At 38.2% G+C, this 15,768-nt stretch overlaps 2 long non-coding RNA genes across 2 annotated transcripts; both read right to left on the bottom strand.

Annotated features, from left to right (window-relative positions):
* Positions 1-1,171: 1,171 nt before the first annotated feature.
* LOC127301698 (uncharacterized) lies at positions 1,172-4,024 on the bottom strand. Its single transcript, XR_007852336.2, has 4 exons — positions 3,772-4,024; positions 3,515-3,686; positions 2,467-2,526; positions 1,172-1,383 (listed from the first exon to the last, which is right to left on the bottom strand). It is a non-coding gene; the product is annotated as an uncharacterized lncRNA (long non-coding RNA).
* Positions 4,025-7,792: 3,768 nt separating this feature from the next.
* Positions 7,793-9,325, bottom strand: LOC127301699 (uncharacterized). The gene is made up of 3 exons (XR_007852337.2): positions 9,113-9,325; positions 8,856-9,027; positions 7,793-7,867 (listed from the first exon to the last, which is right to left on the bottom strand). It is a non-coding gene; the product is annotated as an uncharacterized lncRNA (long non-coding RNA).
* Between the last annotated feature and the right edge of the window lie 6,443 nt (positions 9,326-15,768).

Below are 15,768 nucleotides of genomic sequence, written 5' to 3'. Positions count from 1 at the left end.
TCCCAATGAGGACTCCTCCAACAATGCAAGATGCCTCATGGTCAAGACCTCTCATGCTCTCACTTCCGGAGATGAAGAAGATGCTCATGAAGACACATCAAGTGAAAAGGCCTCTAGTGCCTCTACCCCTATGACATATCTCTTCAAATCTCCCAATGAGGACCTCTCATTCAACCTCAACAAGTGCCTCATGGCCAAGACCTCTGAGGTAACTACTTCATCCAAACCCTCCTCCAAGACTATTGTTTCGGAATGTGATCTTGAGAGTCTCAAGATAAAGAGAGAAATTATTGGCTTGGATGAATTTATCTCTAACTTGCAAGGTGAACCCAAAAAGCATGTTCAAGTTATCTTGGATAGGCTTGCACATGCCAATGATCTCCTTGATCTCAAGGAGAGATTTGAGAGGGAAAATGCCGATGAGATTGGTGCGTTATCTCAAGCTCTTGGGGAAGAACAAGAGCTTAGAGAAGCTTTAGAAGAAAAGTTGTCTTCCATTGAGGAAATTCACAATGAAACTTTATCTAACCTCACTAAAGAGCGTGATCATGCTATTGCCTTATCTAATGTGCTTAACAAGGAAAAAGTTGAATTTGGTGTTGGTCATGCTAAACTAACTAAGGAGTTAGAGAAACTTGAAAAGACTCACAAGGCCTTGGAAAGTGAATTCTCTACCCTTACCAAGTCACATGAGCAACTTCAAATTCAATTAACTAAAAATGATATGCCTTGTTCTTCTACTTCTTCTTGTGATCATGTGAATGTTATTAAGGAGAACACTAGGTTGAAGGCCAAGTTTGCTAAGTCCTTTCCTTCCCAAGGTGAGAAAAATTTGGATGATCTTTTGAGCAATCAAAGATCAAACAGTGGGAAGGAGGGGATTGGATATGGGCTAAACACTAACAAGAACAAGAAGGCCAAGCCCGCACAAGCAAAGGAGAAAGATGTTGTGGGTGGTGATGTCACTAGGGACAATACCACTCATAATAATTTTGCGGGAAAATATAACCCTCATTATGTGCTATTCCGTGATTACTATGGAGATGTCTATGCTAAATATGTTGGTCCATATGATGGTTATATTGCATTGTAGAACCCTACCTTTAAATAAAGGCAAGATACCTGTGTATAGTGCTATTCCCGGGATCACTGATAGCACACACATTACAAATTATAGTAATCATTGCAATAGTATCAAATTACTACATCGTTGATCCAGAGGGTACAATAAAACCTTACAAATTGCATAGTCACATGGACTAGCTCAGAATAAATACAGCGGAAAGTAAATCAGCAAGGAGCCTTCATCATCTTCATGTGCCACAGGCAGTCATGTTGGAATGTAGACTCGAGATCCTACCACGTACTTCTCCTCAGAAAATCCTGCACGTTTGAATATGCAGCCCCACGAATGGAGGTTAGTACAATGATGTACTGGCAAATGACACTTATATGGTGGCAGTTTTGGGCATGACTATCTACATGATATTTGGCAAGTGGAGTTTAGGCAAATTTGCATAAAGCCAATTTTATCCTATATTTTATTTAAAACAAATCATTTTGAAAATCTTTGAATGACATTATGAAATCACACCATGGATAAATCCTCCATGGGTTTTAGAATAATCACATGGTTACATCTCCCATGAGTTTTCAAAGGTTGATACAAAATTTTAAATACATTCATAAAAGGTGATGAGATTCCTCCGTACATTCCCTGCCTAGAAGCTCAAATTGTCCATAACCGGGGACACGGCTAAGATCTTAGGTTTAACTCTCGAGAGGTTGTGCACTTTCACCTTACGACCCACCCTTCCCAAGAGAAGAATGAGACAAGATCTTTCAGAAGAAGGTTTCAACCATAACCAGCTAGACCCGTTCCCGTTTGGCCGTCACCACATCATCATGTCTAGCAACAAGTTGGACCTCACAACTTACTTAATCCCGGCAGAGCCCATAATACCATAAGACTGCACTGGAAGCTATCTAAAACATGGACGGCATATTAATCTCTTTAATCCTGGGTGGCCTACCACAAGTGAAACCCACAGGCTTAAAACCATTACAGATAATAAACCCCCGCACGATCCCCTGGTGAAAACCAGAGGTGCAGTCCAGGGCAACCACTATTCAACCGCGCACTCTCAGGCACCCACCCGTCCACTGGTCCATCCCTAGGGATCGGAGCCCTGAGCAGCCGCCCACCACACAATCAATCCACCCAGGTGATTCATTAAGGTTGTTAATTTTAATTCTCAATACTCACAATCCGAAACAATCAAAAATAGCAGTGGCATTTTGTTATTGCTAGGCATACTAAGAGTACTAGCAACGGTTCAAGGGTGGCTACACACTACTAGGATTGATAAGCATAGCATAGTTTTCGAAAACAAAATCCTACCATGCATACTAGTTTATAAAACACTAATGCATAACAAAATAGATAGGTTATTGAGTGTCACTTGCCTTTTTGGTAGTCGAAGTGCGTTCACTTCTCTTAATCAAAATACGTGCCTCTTCGTACCACTATAATATAGAATATAGCACAACATAAACACACCATTCAACAACAACAACAAAAATAAACAAACATTCGATATGAACAATCATAGACATGTATGCATGCATCCTATGCAACAATTTAATTTCACAAAAGAGGTGGTGTGTAAGTGTTGCATTATGTGTTCTCTGATATGAGCAATGTTAATAAAGTATTCTGGACATTTAATTTGATTTAGAAAAACCATTAATCGAGTATTTACTTTACATATACAACCATATTAATTAGCTACAGCAAGCATTATGGGTTGTAAGAATATGAATGTGACCTCCCTGGATAGGTTACAGTAATACAAAAGTAGTGCAATTGGAATTATTCGAAAACGATTTAAAGAATTTGAATTATCTTCGAATTACTGATTCGGATAGATTTTACTAAAAAAAGTTTGTGCATGTATCAAAGTTGTACAATTCTTATTCCATGTTGTAGTACATGATCTGAGGATTCCAGAAAGTACAAAATCATTAGATTTGGCCTAGTAGATTATTTTATAAAAAAATTATAGTGTAATCTGGTCTATTTCTCTATTTGAATTTTGACGCGAAATCTAGCACAGTACATATACTATATTATGGCATAATGGTGTTCTACAGATTGTAAGCTTTCCGAAACTATAAAATTTGTAAAATTTGGCCCAGCGGTTGATTTTATAATGAATTTCTAAGTTGGACACATAATCTGACATATAAGATTTAAATTTAAAACGAGTTTGACCGAGTTTGACTGAGACGCTGACTGTACTGATGACTGTATAGTTGACCGCTGACTGTACTGCTGACCGTTCCGCTAACTGCAGTTTGACTTTGACCAGACTGAGTTGACTATGCTGATGTCATGATGATGTCATAAATGTAGACAGAAAAAGTTGCTCAGATGGAAAAACTTTCTACATCAAAGTTGTATAGAATTAATAGATCTATCTAACGAACAAATTACTTTTCATCTGGATTATACCTTATAAGATCTGAATCTTGTAACACGTTTTTGTCCTTGCTCGGTGAACGAAACAAGGTGAGACTTGCGGCAATGGAAAGATCTTGACGAGAGGAACAACTTCCATGTTGAAGTCATGACGATTCGAGATAGTTTTGAAACTCGATTTGGCTCCGGTTGACTCGAACTAGATCTGTAGATGAGCGATAAATCGGTACTTCAAATAGAAAAACTTCCAACATGAAAGTTGTAGAGGATGATCGGATCTACATACTCACCAAAGGAATTTGGATTTCGTAGAACGAGCACGAACTAATTGAAGATTCCCTTTGTCGGACCTGACGCCTTGCGATACGAAATTATCCGTGTATGGTGGATGAAAAGAGTTGAGATTGGTCGGGATTGAAAGATCTCGACGAGATCTACAACTTTCGTGTAGAGCCCGAAGCGATTTGAAGTGGTTTAGGTGGTTAAAGCAACGAGTTAAGATTTCGTTGATATATGGTTTCGAGAGGAGGAAAGGGAAAACGAAACTGCGGTCTTGTGGTGGCTTTATATAGACCATAGGTCGGTGGAAAAGGTGGGTCTCGAAGTTAGGAACGCGTAGAAACAAACTGATCTGAAATCGGAGTTGCCTAGCTCAAGAAAAATTGATTTGAGTGTAGATAAGTTTTGCAAAACGAAAATCGCTCGTAGTTTATGGTGGACACGACCGACTCGGTCGCCCTTGCCTCGGTCCGGTCGGCCGGGTGGGCTGCTGGCCTGCTGGGCCGGTCGGTCCAGCTGGCCGGCCCGTTTCCTTTTTTTTTCCTTTTCTCTTTACTTATTTCTTTTATAAAATGAGTTTCGTAACTTCGATTTGAGTGAATCAACTTTTTATAAATTTGTAAAATTATTTTGCTCATTTTAGAATAACAAAAACACTTAAACTTTATAAATTATAAATTTTATATTATCTTTATTACAATTTTGCCACTATGGCTATATGAGATGGTTTCAACAAAAGTGTAGCAAACAAGTTTCTAAAAATTTATAAAAATCAAAATAGTGTTTTAGGACAATCAAGAAACCCTTTTAAAATTCATTTTTGAAAATAAAATAATAATCATATACACTTGGCCTATATGGCTATTTGGGCAATATTTTGTAAGAAATTTTTTCCAGGGTTTTGTTTTCTTATAAAGAATTCCATTAAGGATTTGAAAACTTTGAAAGCAAGTCTATGTTTGATTTTAAAAATACTTTAAAATCAAAAGTCTTTAAAAATAATATTTTGGAACTAACTTGTAAATATCTATAAAAAGTTTTATTTCTTTGTGAATTTTCAATCAAGTTCAAACAATCAAGCATTAAATTTATTTTTATTTCACATTCCAAAATTTAGAAAATTTTGGGATGTGACAGACTACCACCCTTAAAAGAAATCTCGTCCTCGAGATTTGTGAAAGGCTAGAAAGTTTTGGGGTTTCAGATGGGCATGGGTGCTACCACCCTTAAAAGAAACTTTTGTAGGTAGTCTTAAGTCTTGGGTTGAGGCTAAGATCATTCGGTATAAGTTGGCTCATCCGAGGATAAGACTTGACAATAGGTCATATTTGGAAAACATCTATGGCTTAGGCTTCTGAGTTAATATCCAATAGGCGAATATCTATTCACATATAGTGAACCACATATCTCTCCAAGGCGATTCGAATAGGTTTCCTTCATAGTAAGGCTTCTAATCCAAATGGTTGGTTGTTGAACTACTTCTGACACTGATGGTCACTCTTTGGGTCAATCAAGAGACCAAGATGTGTAAACTTCATGTCATCTTTCATCTTTTCCTTCTTGGTGTCTTCGACATCCTTCCACCACTCTTCATCTAGTGGCTAGTTCTTCAAACTACACGTAGTCCTACGCTTGGCAGCACTTGCCTACTATAAGGGTATAATATTTATCCACCTTAAGGTTTAGGCTTATGCGCCGACATCTCTTTTTTTTTAGTATGTCCCTCTAGATTTACCATTCCTCATACAAGAGTAAACAATATGAGTAGTCGTCATGGGGGCCAATCCATGTCGCACCCAATCATTTTCTTGTTTTCAGTTTGGTGTATCTCGTATTCTAACTCTTGGTCAACCTCACAAATTTGATAAAAACTTACATGGAGAATTGAATCAATGTTTCAATCCCCATTATTGTATTGTTTTTGAAAATATTTCTATCGATCCCTAACTAGGGTTTTGTGTATCTCCCACTCTACGCTTCACCTTCTTGATAGGAAACATCTAGGTTGGTTTCACTAATGTTGTCTTCATGGCGAGTTGCCGAGAAAACATTCTCTGGGTTGGGTGTAGATGAGAATAGATGGAAGGATTCTAAAGAAGATTCCTACCCAAACACAACAGATCAAGGCAAAACATCTTACAAACAATATCTAACAAGCATCAAGCAATATGTTTCAATCACTAAATAACTAGTATGGTCATACCTCAATTTGGTAAGATCAATACTTTGTTACTATATCGTTGGTTTAATAAGAGAAAATTAATGGTGGTCTGGTCTATTTTTGTATTGGATGCATCAAGTTTCTGTTCTAGTCTTTCGGTGTATCTTCGTATGTTGTGCAGTCTGCATCAAAGTCTTCCTTCAAGTTCTTCTTTGGTCTTCCATGAAACACTTCTTGCGGAGTCGAAGAATATCACATGAAGCAGCAGTCCCTCACTCCGGGCACAAGGTCATCATCGGTCCTTGATGATAGTCTTGATAAGGTGGTCATCTAAAGTGAGAGGAAAACAATTTTGAAGATGGAATAGATGAGAATACAAGAGGTTCACAAAGCAAACATCTTTTTGATTAAAATAGGATTAGACAAATTTTTCATCCTAGGGTGTTCCTATTTCTAATCCAAACCTAGGGTCTCGATCCTACAGGCAACACTATGCTCTGATACCATTCTGTAGAACCCTACCTTTAAATAAAGGCAAGATACCTGTGTATAGTGCTATTCCCGGGATCACTGATAGCACACACATTACAAATTATAGTAATCATTGCAATAGTATCAAATTACTACATCGTTGATCCAGAGGGTACAATAAAACCTTACAAATTGCATAGTCACATGGACTAGCTCAGAATAAATACAGCGGAAAGTAAATCAGCAATGAGCCTTCATCATCTTCATGTGCCACAGGCAGTCATGTTGGAATGTAGACTCGAGATCCTACCACGTACTTCTCCTTAGAAAATCCTGCACGTTTGAATATGCAGCCCCACGAATGGAGGTCAGTACAATGATGTACTGGCAAATGACACTTATATGGTGGCAGTTTTGGGCATGACTATCTACATGATATTTGGCAAGTGGAGTTTAGGCAAATTTGCATAAAGCCAATTTTGTCCTATATTTTATTTAAAACAAAACATTTTGAAAATATTTGAATTACATTATGAAATCACACCATGGATAAATCCTCCATGGGTTTTAGAATAATCACATGGTTACATCTCCCATGAGTTTTCAAAGGTTGATACAAAATTTTAAATACATTCATAAAAGGTGATGAGATTCCTCCGTACATTCCCTGCCTAGAAGCTCAAATTGTCCATAACCGGGGACACGGCTAAGATCTTAGGTTTAACTCTCGAGAGGTTGTGCACTTTCACCTTACGACCCACCCTTCCCAAGAGAAGAATGAGACAAGATCTTTCAGAAGAAGGTTTCAACCATAACCAGCTAGACCCGTTCCCGTTTGGCCGTCACCACATCATCATGTCTAGCAACAAGTTGGACCTCACAACTTACTTAATCCCGGCAGAGCCCATAATACCATAAGGCTGCACTGGAAGCTATCTAAAACATGGACGACATATTAATCTCTTTAATCCTGGGTGGCCTACCACAAGTGAAACCCACAGGTTTAAAACCATTACAGATAATAAACCCCCGCACGATCCCCTGGTGAAAACTAGAGGTGCAGTCCAGGGCAACCACTATTCAACCGCGCACTCTCAGGCACCCACCCGTCCACTGGTCCATCCCCAGGGATCGGAGCCCTGAGCAGCCGCCCACCACACAATCAATCCACCCAGGTGATTCATTAAGGTTGTTAATTTTAATTCTCAATACTCACAATCCGAAACAATCAAAAATAGCAGTGGCATTTTGTTATTGCTAGGCATACTAAGAGTACTAGCAACGGTTCAAGGGTGGCTACACACTACTAGGATTGATAAGCATAGCATAGTTTTCGAAAACAAAATCCACCATGCATACTAGTTTATAAAACACTAATGCATAACAAAATAGATAGGTTATTGAGTGTCACTTGCCTTTTTGGTAGTCGAAGTGCGCTCACTTCTCTTAATCAAAATACGTGCCTCTCCGTACCACTATAATATAGAATATAGCACAACATAAACACACCATTCAACAACAACAACAAAAATAAACAAACATTCGATATGAACAATCATAGACATGTATGCATGCATCCTATGCAACAATTTAATTTCACAAAAGAGGTGGTGTGTAAGTGTTGCATTATGTGTTCTCTGATATGAGCAATGTTAATAAAGTATTCTGGACATTTAATTTGATTTAGAAAAACCATTAATCGAGTATTTACTTTACATATACAACCATATTAATTAGCTACAGCAAGCATTATGGGTTGTAAAAATATGAATGTGACCTCCCTGGATAGGTTACAGTAATACAAAAGTAGTGCAATTGGAATTATTCGAAAACGATTTAAAGAATTTGAATTATCTTCGAATTACTGATTCGGATAGATTTTACTAAAGCAAGTTTGTGCATGTATCAAAGTTGTACAATTCTTATTCCATGTTGCAGTACATGATCTGAGGATTCCAGAAAGTACAAAATCATTTGATTTGGCCCAGTAGATTATTTTATAAAAAAATTATAGTGTAATCTGGTCTATTTCTCTATTTGAATTTTGACGCGAAATCTAGCATAGTACATATACTATATTATGGCATAATGGTGTTCTACAGATTGTAAGCTTTCCGAAACTATAAAATTTGTAAAATTTGGCCCAGCGGTTGATTTTATAATGAATTTCTAAGTTGGACACATAATCTGACATATAAGATTTAAATTTAAAACGAGTTTGACCGAGTTTGACTGAGACGCTGACTGTACTGATGACTGTATAGTTGACCGCTGAATGTACTGCTGACCGTACCGCTGACTGCAGTTTGACTTTGACCAGACTGAGTTGACTATGCTGATGTCATGATGATGTCATAAATGTAGACAGAAAAAGTTGCTCAGATGGAAAAACTTTCTACATCAAAGTTGTATAGAATTAATAGATCTATCTAACGAACAAATTACTTTTCATCTGGATTATACCTTATAAGATCTGAATCTTGTAACACGTCTTTGTCCTTGCTCGGTGAACGAAACAAGGTGAGACTTGCGGCAATGGAAAGATCTTGACGAGAGGAACAACTTCCGTGTTGAAGTCATGACGATTCGAGATAGTTTTGAAACTCGATTTGGCTCCGGTTGACTCGAACTAGATCTGTAGATAAGCGATAAATCGGTACTTCAAATATAAAAACTTCCAACATGAAAGTTGTAGAGGATGATCGGATCTACATACTCACCAAAGGAATTTGGATTCCGTAGAACGAGCACGAACTAATTGAAGATTCCATTTGTCAGACCTGACGCCTTGCGATACGAAATTGTCTGTGTATGGTGGATGAAAAGAGTTGAGATTGGTCGGCATTGAAAGATCTCGACGAGATCTACAACTTTTGTGTAGAGCCCGAAGCGATTTGAAGTGGTTTAGGTGGTCAAAGTAACGAGTTAAGATTTCGTTGATATATGGTTTCGAGAGGAGGAAAGGGAAAACGAAACTGCGGTCTTGTGGCGAAACCCCTCCCTGGCAATCGATCGCTGGAGCGATCACTTTCCTTGGCGCGGCAGCGCTCGCGCCATGCGCGAAATCAATTCCCTTTTTGTCTTGTAGTGTTTAATTACGTTCACATGTAGCTTTGTGTTCACACTAACAACTCATGTTCTCACTTGCATGTTGCATACAACCAAGAGCGTTCACACTGCATGCATGCATAAAATATCTCATGGGTTTGCATTTAATGAGCCAACTTTTCAGCATGAGACTAGCTCTAACAAGTTTCTGCATGCATGCACAGAGCATCTTGCTCTTTTTTTCAGCACGACGCATACTTTCAATTCTCTTTATTTGCAATTCCCTTTTGACAATTCTCTTTTTTTGCAATTCCCTTTATGTTGTTATTTCGTACGGTAATTCATGTTTTTCTGGATTAATTTTTATAATTCCCTTTTTCGGGCCAGTGGTTTTTAAGGGGGAAAATAACGGGTGGGGAAATCCACTTGCAACTCAAATGAACTACCACTTGCTACTCAAATTAAGTACTTTTTAAAGTTGTAAGCTAACAAAAGTTGCTAAAATATTCTAAATGAAATTTACTTTTTAGGGTTGCTAGGTATTTATATTTACCGTTGATAAATAACGGGCACTGGGTTGATAACTTGTAAACAAAAAAAGAGTCGCTACATATTTTAAATTTAAAATATTTTTTTACGGTTGACATTTATTTATATTTACCATTGATAAATTGCGGGCCACCGGGTTGATAGCTTGTAAACTAAAAGAGAGTCGCTAAAATATTCTAAATGAAATATTTTTAGGGTTATTATTTATTTTATATTTACAGTTGATAAATAACGAGGCACCAAGTTGATAGCTTGTAAAATAAAAAAATGTTCGCTAAAATATTCTAAATGAAATACTTTTTATGGTTGGTAGTTTTTTATAATTACCATTGATAAATAACGGAGCACCGGGTTGATAACTTGTAAACTAAAAAGAGTCGCCAAAATATTCGAAATGAAGCTAGATTTTTAGTATTGGTAGTTATTTATATTTACTATTGATAAATAACAACACACCGGGTTGATAGCTTTCTAAACTAAAAAAATATTCGCTAAAATGTTTAAAATAAAATTAACTTTGGGGTCGATAATTTTATACATTTACCGTTGATCACTCAAGTACGGAGGGGTTGATTATTCAAAACAGAGAGGCTTGATAACTTTTAGCCCAAATTTTTTTTTCTCGAAACATATCAACATGGGTGCTAGTTTTGAAGATCTCGTCGAGACAGATTTATTGGTGAAAGCGAATCTTAATTTGGAATTGTTGTTTGAAAGTTAAAATGTTTTAAATTTTGAAATTTGGAAAAGATTTCGCTGACATAAGCAGATTCGTCTATTTGTGCATGCATGCAGAACTTTTCCTCAATACCCTGCACCAGGTTGATAATTTTATACATTTACCGTTGATCACTCAAGTACGGAGGGGTTGATTATTCAAATAGAGAGGCTTGATAACTTTTAGCCCGAAAAAAAGTTTCACGAAACATATCAACATGGGTGCTAGTTTTGAAGATCTCGTCGAGACGGATTTATTGGTGAAAGTGGATCTTAATTTGGAGTTGTCGTTTGAAAGTTAAAACATTTTGAATTTACAAATTTGGAAAAGATTCCGCTGACATCAGCAAATTCGTCTATTTTGTGCATGCATGCAGAACTTTTTCTCAATAGTCTGCACCAGGTTGATAATTTTATACATTTACCGTTGATCACTCAAGTACGGAGGGGTTGATTATTCAAAACAGTGAGGCTTGATAACTTTTAGGCAGAAAAAAAAGTTTATCGAAACATATTAACATGAGTGCTAGTTTTGAAGATCTCGTCGAGACGAATTTATTGGTGAAAGCGGATCTTAATTTGGAGTTGTCGTTTGAAAGTTAAAACGTTTTGAATTCTCAAATTTGGAAAAGATTTCGCTGACATCAGCAAATTCGTCTATTTTGTGCATGCATGTAGAACTTTTTCTAAATAGCCTGCATCAGGTTGATAATTTTATACATTTACCGTTGATCAGTCAAGAACGGAGGGGTTGATTATTCAGATAGAGAGAGTTGATAACTTTTAGCCAAAAAAAAAAATGTTTCTCGAAACATATCAACATGGGTGCTAGTTTTAAAGATCTCATCGAGACGGATTTATTGGTGAAAGCGAATCTTAATTTGGAGTTGTCGTTTGAAAGTTAAAACGTTTTGAATTTACAAATTTGGAAAAGATTCCGCTCACATCAGCAGATTCGTCTATTTGTGCATGAATGCAGAACTTTCCCTCAATAGCCTGCATCAGGTTGATAATTGTATACATTTACCGTTGATCACTCAAGTACGGAGGGTTTGATTATTCAGATACAGAGGGTTGATAACTTTTAGCCCGAAAAAAAGTTTGTCGAAACATACCAACATGGGTGCTAGTTTTGAAGATCTCGTCGAGACGGATTTATTGGTGAAAACAGATCTTAAATCGGAGTTGTCGTTTGTGAGATAAAACATTTTGAATTTTCGAATTTGGAAAGATACTCGTTCACGTCATCAGATTTGTTCATTTTTACATGCATGCAGACGTAACCTGCGCGTGGTCCACAACATGCTAATGATTTCCCGCACGTAGCTTACCAGGAAAGGGAAAATGCGTTTTTCCAAAATCAGGTTGTCAGAAACAGATCGCTCCCTAAGTCCCTGGCGGTCGAGCGCCAGCTAGGGCCGCCCGTCTTGTGGTGGCTTTATATAGGCCATAGATCGGTGGAAAAGGTGGGTCTCGAAGTTAGGAACGCGTAGAAACAAACGGATCTGAAATCGGAGTTGCGTAGCTCAAGAAAAGTTGATTTGAGTGTAGATAAGTTTTGCAAAACGAAAATCGCTCTTAGTTTACGGTGGACACGACCGACTCGGTCGCCCTTGCCTCGGTCCGGTCGGCCGGGTGGGCTGCTGGCCTGCTGGGCCGGTCGGTCCAGCTGGCCGGCCCGTTTCTTTTTTTTTCTTGTTTTCCCTTTTCTCTTTACTTATTTCTTTTATAAAATGAGTTTCGTAACTTCGATTTGAGTGAATCAAATTTCTATAAATTTGTAAAATTATTTTGCTCATTTTAGAATAACACAAACACTTAAACTTTATAAATTATAAATTTTATATTATCTTTATTACAATTTTGCCACTATGGCTATATGAGATGGTTTCAAAAAAAGTGTAGCAAACAAGTTTCTAAAAATTTATAAAAATCAAAATAGTGTTTTAGGACAATCAAGAAACCCTTTTAAAATTCATTTGTGAAAATAAAATAATAATCATATACACTTGGCCTATATGGCTATTTGGGCAATATTTTGTAAGAAATTTTTTCCAGGGTTTTGTTTTCTTATAAAGAATTCCATTAAGGATTTGAAAACTTTGAAAGCAAGGCTATGTTTGATTTTGAAAATACTTTAAAATCAAAAGTCTTTAAAAATACTATTTTGGAACTAACTTGTAAATATCTATAAAAAGTTTTATTTCTTTGTGAATTTTCAATCAAGTTCAAACAATCAAGCATTAAATTTATTTTTATTTCACATTCCAAAATTTAGAAAATTTCGGGATGTGACATGCATGGTCTATTTGGGTTCCTAAGACCCTTGTTTCTAACAAAAGAGGACCCATTGCAAAATGGGGACCTAAAACGAAGACTTGATCTTATGTAGGACTATGCCGCCGGAGGATCAAAATGGGTGCTTGATAGTGGTTGCACAAGTCATATGACCGGCGGCAAGGACCTCGTTACGGAGTTGAGGCCTAACGTGGATTTGTGGACCGTTACATTCGGCGACAACTCCAAATCTGAGGTATTGGGTCTTGGCGAGGTTGTGGTTGCACACAACATTACTCTTGTGGACGTCATGCTTGTCAAGACTCTTGGTTACAATTTATTATCCGTTTATGCCCTAGGCAAGATGGGTTTCGCCGTCTTCATTGATATTGATATTGTGGTTCTCTTGTGGAGCAAGACTCTAAAAGTCGCTTTCGTTGGGTACGTCGAAAACAACTTGTATGTGGTTGAATTTTCGGGGAAAACCACTACGAATGTGATGTGCTTATTCGGAAAGGAGGACGTGGGTTGGTTGTGGCATCGCCGCTTGGCCCATGTCAACATGAGGACTTTGCAAAGTCTCCACAAGGGAAACCATATTGTGGGACTAAAGGACAATGTTTGTTTTGCCAAAGATCATGTTTTTAGGGCTTGTGTTGAAGGTAAAATGCATGATTCTCCGCATCCAAGCAAGACCATCATCTCTTCCAAGAGAATATTGGAGCTCCTTCATGTGGACCTTTTTGGTCCCACTACTCATGCAAGTCTTGGTGCGAAGAAACATTGTTTGGTTATTGTTGATGATTATTCAAAATATACTTGGGTTTTCTTTCTCAAGAAGAAGGATGAGACTCAACAAATCTTCATCGACTTTGTCACCGAAGTGCAACGTCAACACAACCTCACTATATTGGCAATTAGAAGTGACAACGGCTCCGAGTTCAAGAACTACACACTCAATGACTTCCTTAGTGATGAGGGGATAAGACATCAATATTCCGCTGCATACACCCCTCAACAAAATGGTGTTGCGGAGAGGAAGAACCGGACTCTCATGGATATGGCAAGGTCTATGTTGTCGGAGTATAAATCCCGATATGACTTTTGGGCCGAAGCCATCTCCACCGCATGTCATTCCGCTAACCGGCTTTATCTCCGCAAGGGATTGAACAAGACTCCTTATGAAATCCTCACCGGAAACAAGCCCAATATCTCCTACTTCCGAGTATTTGGTTGTAAGTGTTTCTATAAAATCAAAGGAGTTCGTTTGTCTAAATTTGCACCTAAAGCTTTGGAGGGTATTTTTGTTGGTTATGGTGCCGAATCTCACACTTATAGAATCTTTGACAAAGTCTCGGCTATTGTCATTGAATCTTGTAGTGTAAAATTCGAAGAAAATGATGGCTCCCAAGTGGGGCAAGTTGATGTTTGTGCAGATGATGAAATACCTCAAGACGCTATAGTAAGAATGGGGACGGGATTTCACCTCCCCATTGAGGGACACGGTGTGGCGCCTCGGGAAGGACTATGCTCTACTCAAGTGGAGCCCTCATCCTCACAAGCTCAACAAGCTTCGGATCTTGTGGACAATGTTACACCAACCGAAGAACAAGCTCAAGACCCTCCCTCTCATGAGCAAGATCAAGGACAAGATCAACCTAATGAGTTTGATGGAGAAGCACCAAGTGTTGATCAAGAACAACCCAATGATAATGGTGCAAACCCAAGTGATGTCCAAGATCAACCTCATGATGAAGAGCAAACTCAAGCAATTGAGCAAGCTCACATTGATGGTCAAGGCGGGGATCAAAATAGTCAAGAAGACCAAGTGATGTCTCAAAGCTCTTTTGAAGACATTGAAGCCCGTCGTAAAATAAGAGTTGCAAGAACTTTGGAACTTCGAGGTCACACTATTGACAAAGTTATTGGTGACTTAAGGAAGCAAATGACCACCCGAAGACAACTAGCCAACTTTAGTGATCACCAAGCTTACATCTCCATGGTGGAACCAAAGAAAGTCTTTGATGCACTTGAAGATCCGGATTGGTTGGATGCTATGCATGAAGAACTCAATAACTTCAAGCGCAACAAAGTATGGAGATTAGTAGAGAAGCCCAAAGATTGTCGCAATGTTATTGGCACAAAGTGGATATTCAAGGACAAGCAAGATGAACATGGCATTGTCATTCGGAACAAGGCAAGATTGGTGGCTCAAGGTTTCTCTCAAGTGGAAGGCATTGACTTCGGTGAAACCTATGCTCCCGTGGCTCACCTTGAGTCCATCCGTATCCTTCTTGCATATGCTTCTCACCATAACTTTAAATTGCAACAAATGGATGTTAAAAGTGCCTTTCTAAATGGACCTCTAAAAGATTTGGTTTTTGTTAAGCAACCTCCCGGGTTCGAGGATCCCGAGTTCCCTAACCATGTGTATCAACTCGACAAGGCACTCTATGGCCTTAAACAAGCCCCACGTGCGTGGTATGAGCACCTTAAAGAGTTGTTACTAGACCGTGGATTTCAACTCGGGCTAATCGACCCCACTCTTTTTACTAAGAGGGTTGATGGGGAGCTTTTCATTTGCCAAATATATGTTGATGATATTATCTTTGGGTCTACTAACAAAGCTTTTAATGAAGAATTTTCAAAGCTTATGACCAACAAGTTTGAGATGTCCATGATGGGTGAATTGAGGTTCTTTCTTGGATTCGAGATCAAGCAATTGAGAGAAGGAACATTCATTTGCCAAGCCAAGTACATTCAAGACATGCTCAAGAGATTCAAT

The sequence above is a fragment of the Lolium perenne genome, chromosome 7 (genome assembly GCF_019359855.2).
Source record: "Lolium perenne isolate Kyuss_39 chromosome 7, Kyuss_2.0, whole genome shotgun sequence".
Lineage (NCBI taxonomy): Eukaryota > Viridiplantae > Streptophyta > Magnoliopsida > Poales > Poaceae > Lolium > Lolium perenne.
The sequence above is the reverse complement of the archived record's forward strand: the minus strand, read 5'-3'. Positions and strand labels throughout refer to the sequence as shown.